At 46.0% G+C, this 6630-nt stretch overlaps 1 non-coding gene across 1 annotated transcript; it reads left to right on the plus strand.

Moving 5' to 3' along the window:
• The first annotated feature begins 4157 nt into the window (after nt 1-4157).
• Nucleotides 4158-4229, plus strand: TRNAQ-CUG (transfer RNA glutamine (anticodon CUG)). The gene has a single exon. It is a non-coding gene; the product is annotated as a tRNA-Gln (tRNA).
• Nucleotides 4230-6630: the final 2401 nt, after the last annotated feature.

Raw genomic sequence — 6630 nt, forward strand, 5'->3', positions numbered from 1 at the left:
CCGATTCTGTGTCTCCCTCTCTCTCTGCCCCTCCCCTGTTCATGCTCTGTCTCTCTCTGTCCCAAAAATAAATAAAACGTTGAAGAAAAAAAAAATTTAAAAAAAAAAAAGAAGAGGAAAAGATACCAGATATCTCTCAATGCACAAAGAAAAGGCCATTGGAGGACACGGCGAAAATGCAGCCTTCTCCAAATGCCAGAAAGAGGTCTCATTAGAAGCCAATTCAGGGGCACGTGGGTGGCTCAGTTGGTTGAGCGTCTGACTCTTGATATCAGCTCAGGTCATGATCTCAGGGTCGTGGGATTCAGCCCTGCCTTGAGCTCTGCACTGAGTGTGGAACCTGCTTGACGCCTACTTGGGATTCTCTTTCTGCCCTTCCCCCATTCACGCTGTCTCAAAATAAATAAACACTAAAAAATAAATAAATAAAAGAAGCCACCTGGGTACCTGGGTGGCTCAGTTGGTTAAGCGTCTGGTTTCAGCTCAGGTCATGATCTCATGGTTCATGAGATGGAGCCGTGCATTGGGCTCTGTGCGGACAGTGCAGAGCCTGCTTGGGATTCTCTCTCTCTTTTTCTCCCTCTCCCTCTCTCTCGGCCCCTCCCCCACTCGCTCGCTCTCTCAGAACAAATCAATAAACTTTTTAAAAAAGAAGCCAACTCTGGTCTTCTGGCTTCCAAAACTGTGAGGAAAATAAATGCCTGTTGTTTAAGCCCCCCAACCTGTGGTATTTTGTTACTGCAGCCTGAACTGACTAACGTACCTAGGAATCAGGTTGCGTTCACTAATCTGACTAGATAATGGCAAGTGAAAGTATGTCTAGGAACAGGCACTATCAAATTTAACGGAATGAGTATCATGTCTTTTACATTGACACTGCCTCCCTTAGTGACGTGGGCCTGGGCCCACAAAATCAGGCAAAATGAAAAATAATTGGAAAGCAGAACATACCAAGCTTCAGTATTGCTTCCTCTCGTCACCTTCAGATCCTAGAACTGTTTCAGTGAAGTCTGCACTTCACGCACCCTCAGATTCTGTCTGAGTACACAGTCATTTAAACAACTAAGCCAGTTTTTCCAACTTTCACTTCACTCGCTTAGAAAAACAAGGATTTCAATTCCCTATGCCCATTTTCATTGAGACCGCCGTTCTGAGGGTGATAAAGATGTGGTGTGTCCATGTAACGTTATGTCTCTTTGTCTTTTTCCCATGCCCAGAGTGTCATTTTCATTCTGCTAGTCCTGATGTGGACCATAAACTTGGAATCCCAGCAACGCTTAACTGCCTCTGGAAAATCTGACCTAATATGACCCCAATCTCCAACTTGTACGAAGGCAAGTATGGTAATTAAGGAGAAAGAGCCCCATTACAAAAACTCAACTATGGCTGTGGATGATAATTATAAGTTTCAACTGGCCTGTAGGAAGGTTTCTGTTCAGCACTAAATATACAGGCCTATGTTATACAGGGATCTCCAAGGTGCTCATTATCCCCACCTAATGAGCCTCATTAGAAGCTCATGAGGCCTCATGAGAAGCTGTCATCAGTTAAAGAAATTTATGTGGTTGTACTGAGGGCAAATTAGTCCAGATGCAGATGAAAAGGTAAAGGTTTCACAAAACAAGTGTAATCCACATGGGCTTAAGATATAGAGAGTTGTAAGAGAAAGTTGTTGCCACTCAGACAAGAAGATAAAGCTGGATGATCTACAAAATCATGCCTGTTTTGAGCCTGCCAGAGACCTAAGTTGCAAGATCACCGGGTAAACTGAAGTCCAAAGCGTAGTAACCTCTCAGAGGAGGGACATACACATGGACCCTGTCATCTCTGGCAGATACTGAAAAGGAAAGATGGCAGCCATAAAAGTTGTGAATGGGAAAGTCACTGAAATTTTAACCACGTCTTAAAGGCCAAGTGTGGGCTATCGTGACGTTTTACAATCTCAGAGGCTCCTATGTTAAGCAGGTTTTTGCTACTTTTCAGGTGTTTTCCTCAGGCCTCCACCAAGGGTTCATCCCTCCACCCCCCTCCAAAAAAAAAGTGGGGCAGAGCAAGAGACTCTAGGCTGCCTCAGTGGCACAGGCATGCAGATCGTGATCAGCTACTATTGGCACAAAACCTGATCACTTCGTCATTTGAAACAAAAGTCACTTACCATTGATGCTGGAGCAAGAAACCCCACCAACCCTTGGTTCCAGGTATAGACCAGCTCCAATAAAGAGGCGGCAGGGGCTGGGGCAAGGGGATAAGGAGAAAGAGAGGAAGAGGGGAGAGAGGTGAGGTGCAGCAGTAGAGTGGGAGGAGGACAGAAGAGGCCGGAGGAGCTGGTGGAGGAGGAGGAGGGGGACTTACATTCTCCAGCAGTTCTGATCACTGGCCCCCAACACGACAGCCTCCCCCCAACCTTGCCACACATCCTGCCTCTGACCTTGGGCTCTCACACCCCACAAAGGACAGTCTCTCTGCCCTCTCAATTTCCAACCTCACTTGTTTCTCTTTGCTCCTAGTCAGAGCCTGGGGCTCCAGGTTTCCTGGCCCTTCTGTGATCTCCCAACATCCTCTCAACCAATTTCTTTCCTTTTGAAATCAGCCAGAGTCTATTTCTGCTTCTTGCAGTCATAAACCTTGACTCCTTTTAAAGTTCTCCTGGAGGAATGCTTTGTGCTGTTACTGCTCAACCTTTTCGTTTTCCAGAAGGAAGTTCTGTCTTCTCAAACTTTGAGGGGAAAATCTTCCTCTTCATAACAAGAGTAGCCCCCTTTGCCTCCTTCCTCAATTCAACCCTCATCCAGTCTCTAGGAACAAAATACATCTTCCAGAGCACTGGGCATCTTTCTGACTCTGTGGTTTAGCCAGCCACTTTTTCCTTTCGATGTCAATTTTTTTCTGTTCTGTGTTTTGGGGTGAGGGAAGAAATGGCTTCGGGATAAAATAAAAGAGGTAAAGGGGAAATGAAATACACAGATTGTTATTTTGAGATGTAATGTGGATTTATATCCATTACACATGTCGGGGTGCCTGGGTGGCGCAGTCGGTTAAGCGTCCGACTTCAGCCAGGTCACGATCTCGCGGTCCGTGAGTTTGAGCCCCGCGTCGGGCTCTGGGCTGATGGCTCGGAGCCTAGAGCCTGCTTCCGATTCTGTGTCTCCCTCTCTCTCTGCCCCTCCCCCGTTCATGCTCTGTCTCTCTCTGTCCCAAAAATAAATAAACGTTGAAAAAAAAAATTTATATCCATTACACATGTAAATATTTAGTGTGGTGGTATTTTGTGTACATAAGTACTGTGCGTAAGTACTGTGGGTACACATTCCCTGTGGCCCGGTCAGGAGTGCTCTTTGGGCACCTTGATACATCTTCGATTTTTTTTAAAAGCATGCAGTTTCCAGGTCATGATATATTGAGAAATTGGAATGAAACGGACTTGGTCAAACTCTCCAAGAACCATCTGTGACTGTATAGGAGTCAGAGCCCTGCCTTATGGCCTCGATGGTATGTGGTCGATTTTGAGTCACGGCAGATGAGTTTGGTTTGATGTGCCTGAGTGTTTTAGGTCAATGTTAAAGCATGGTTGATTACTTCACGTTGTAGCTCTAACAGGTATAGAAATAGAAGAAAAACTTACAACAACAAAACCCAGAAGTGTATGAAAAATTAAAGGAAAATTCCCCTGCTTCCCAATACCACTCCACTGTTGACACATCTTTATAGATTACATGTAGGAGTCAGCGGTAGCTTTGGTGCGTGATGGATGCTATGTGGTCAAGGACCCAGGAAGACCCAAGTCTTGCTCTGACAATCCCCTGCCCTCTCTGGGCAATGGGAAAAGGGTGGAGGCAAGGAAAACGAAAATCACTGTACTATGTGCAAAACTTTCACCTCTGGACAGGAAACTCTGGGTAAACGGTGGCAGAATATGTGGTTTATGAGCTCTTCCCTCACCCAAGGCCCAGAGATCAGTCAAAGGCGGAGGCGGGGGGGGGGGGGGGGGGGGGGGTTGTTTGCAGAGAGACAGCAAGAGAGCTGACTACTCTGGAAGGTCAACTATACTCTAGTCTTGGGTCAGTAGAAGAAATACCTTGGGATTATCAGTGGGAATATGGACGCTAAAGCATAATTTACACACCTCTAGTGAGGGATAGCACATTACTCTCTGTAGCGGTTCCATGGTGTAATGGTGAGCACTCTGGACTCTGAATCCAGCGATCCGAGTTCAAATCTCGGTGGGACCTTTCCCTTTAACTGGGACAGGGTAGCTTTTTTACTCTTCGAGTGGGACGCAGTTTCCGACCGGGGGATCCTGCTCTGTGTCCAGGAAAGAAGTCCCGCGGGCCCCGCGCCACCCTGGGCGCCTCGCAGCCGCGTCCCCCGCGCTCCGCCGCCACCGCCTCCTCGGGATTCGGGGACCCACGAGCCGGGTTCCCAGAGCAGCGCGCTCGCACGGACACTGCAGCCACGGAGGCGGGAGGCGGGGGGCGGGGGGAGGCAGGCCAGCACCGCCCCTCGTCGGGCTCACCCTCAGGCCTCAGGGTGAAAGCCACGGGCTGCGGCCACTGAACCCTGCACCGCGACGCACGTCACGCGGCGCGTCCCGTAATTGCACACTTTGTCTCTGAGTCAGTTTGTGATATGAGAGAGTGTTCTGGTTTTGAGGTCGATGGTTCACAGACCTAAACTGGAAGTATTACCGGGGTGTTTTTGAAGCAAGGAATTGAATTCCTATTCTCCATTGATTGAGCTGATCAGATGAGCTGATAAACTCCCAGATCGGCCCAGCCCAGGAGATTACGGTTGGTCAGAGAGCAGTACTTCCCTGTCCCTAGGAGGGCCCACAGCCACTGAAAAGTATCACCGCTGTAACTTAAATAAAATCAGTTCTCATCACATCCAGTCTTTACTCAGTGTTGCGCCCCAATACCAGTCAATGATTGTACGAACAGTGCCCTGTCCCAGGCATAGTCAACCATTGAATCCTTTCAACAGGCCCACCTCATATCACTGTCCTCATTTTCCATGTAAGAAAACTGAGATCCGGAAAGATTAAGCAACCTGTCCACTCAGCCAGTGAGTGGGATTGGAAAGCAGGAATTTGGACTGAAGACATCCTGGCTCCAGAAGATAGGCTGAGAACCACAATGTTTACACGCCTCCTACTTTTAAAAACCGCTAAAAATGCTGGACAAGAAATTTACGTCTATATAAATTCTTTTGAAAAAACACCTAGGAGGAACCATGCAACACGCATCAAACTATCCGAACATCCTTATGACCCCACTGCCTCCCGCAAACCCTTCTTATGCCCACAAGTGCTCCCTCAAACTCTCCAACTTAAACACACTTCCTGCCAGAACCAGGTTTTCCCTCCCCTTCATGTTTTCCTCTCACCTACCCCACACCTCTTTCATATCTATTCTGTTCTTTCACTTCCAGGACACTCATTTTTTAAGTTTAAAACTATGAAAAAATGGCTTAGTCCATAGAGCATGCGACTCTTGGTCTCAGGGTCTTGAGATCAAGCCCCACCTCGGGCATCAAACAAACAAACAAACAAACAAACAGAAGAAGGTAAGCATTCATCCTTATGCCACCACCTGGAATTAACTACTTCTAACATCTTTACATATTTTTCTTCAAATCTATTTTTAAGTTGTTCTACATTTTTTGCAAAAGCTATACATGGTAAAATTACACAAATGGTAAAATGCAAATGATGCACAAAATACGTATATGTAAAATTTTGAAACAGCTTAAAATAAAAAAATAATTTTGTATGCATTAGGTAATTACTAATGGAGTCATATTTGATAAATCTATAGGGAGGATGTATTTACAAATATTCTTGTATAAAAAACTGAGCTCTTATAGAGCCTATTTTTATTTGAAAGTATTGAGTTTAATAGGGCATGAATTTCACGGAAGAAAAAGATACAAAACAAATATGGAGGGATCGTTCACTACATGAGTGATAGTTTTCTAAAAGAACTTTCCAAGGCTAATACTAATTAATTGCACTTCAGACACTAAAATTGGAATGATTTGTTTTTAAAACCAAAAGTCTTAAGGTGTAATTTGTAAATAATACAATGGATCCATTTCAAGTTTGATGAGTTTTGACAAGTTGGATGCACCCAGGCAACCACTACCCTGTTCAAGAGCAAAGAACATTTCTATTGCTCCAAAATGTCTTCTTGTGCCCGTTTGCAGCCAATCCCCCACACCACCTCCTGTCCCAGGCAATCAATGATCTAGTTTTGTCACTATGGCTTAGTTTTGCCTGTTCTAGACACTGACATGGATGGAACCACAGAGTATGTGTGGGAGGCCGGGCCCCGGTGCCAGGCTGAGACCGGGTCGAGCAACGGTTCCCTGTTGACTCAGCCAACCCGGTGGTTCCCCCTCCCATTCCCCCACTTTCAAGGGCATACGAAAGCCTTGTCAAGGCTGAGAAAGTTAATTCCTGAAGCCTGTGGTCTGCGGGTGTTGGCAGTAATGTTACCTCCCCTTTTTCTACCACGAGTCAAATAGAAACAAACATGGGAACTGTGTTTTGCTAGCAATCTATCAACAAGGTCTTGTGACCCGTTCAGAAAGTTCACAAGGTACACAGAACTAAATGTTTTGGCTGGCAGTGAC

The sequence above is a fragment of the Puma concolor genome, chromosome C1, assembly GCF_028749965.1.
Source record: "Puma concolor isolate L17-30 chromosome C1, mPumCon1.1.hap2, whole genome shotgun sequence".
Lineage (NCBI taxonomy): Eukaryota > Metazoa > Chordata > Mammalia > Carnivora > Felidae > Puma > Puma concolor.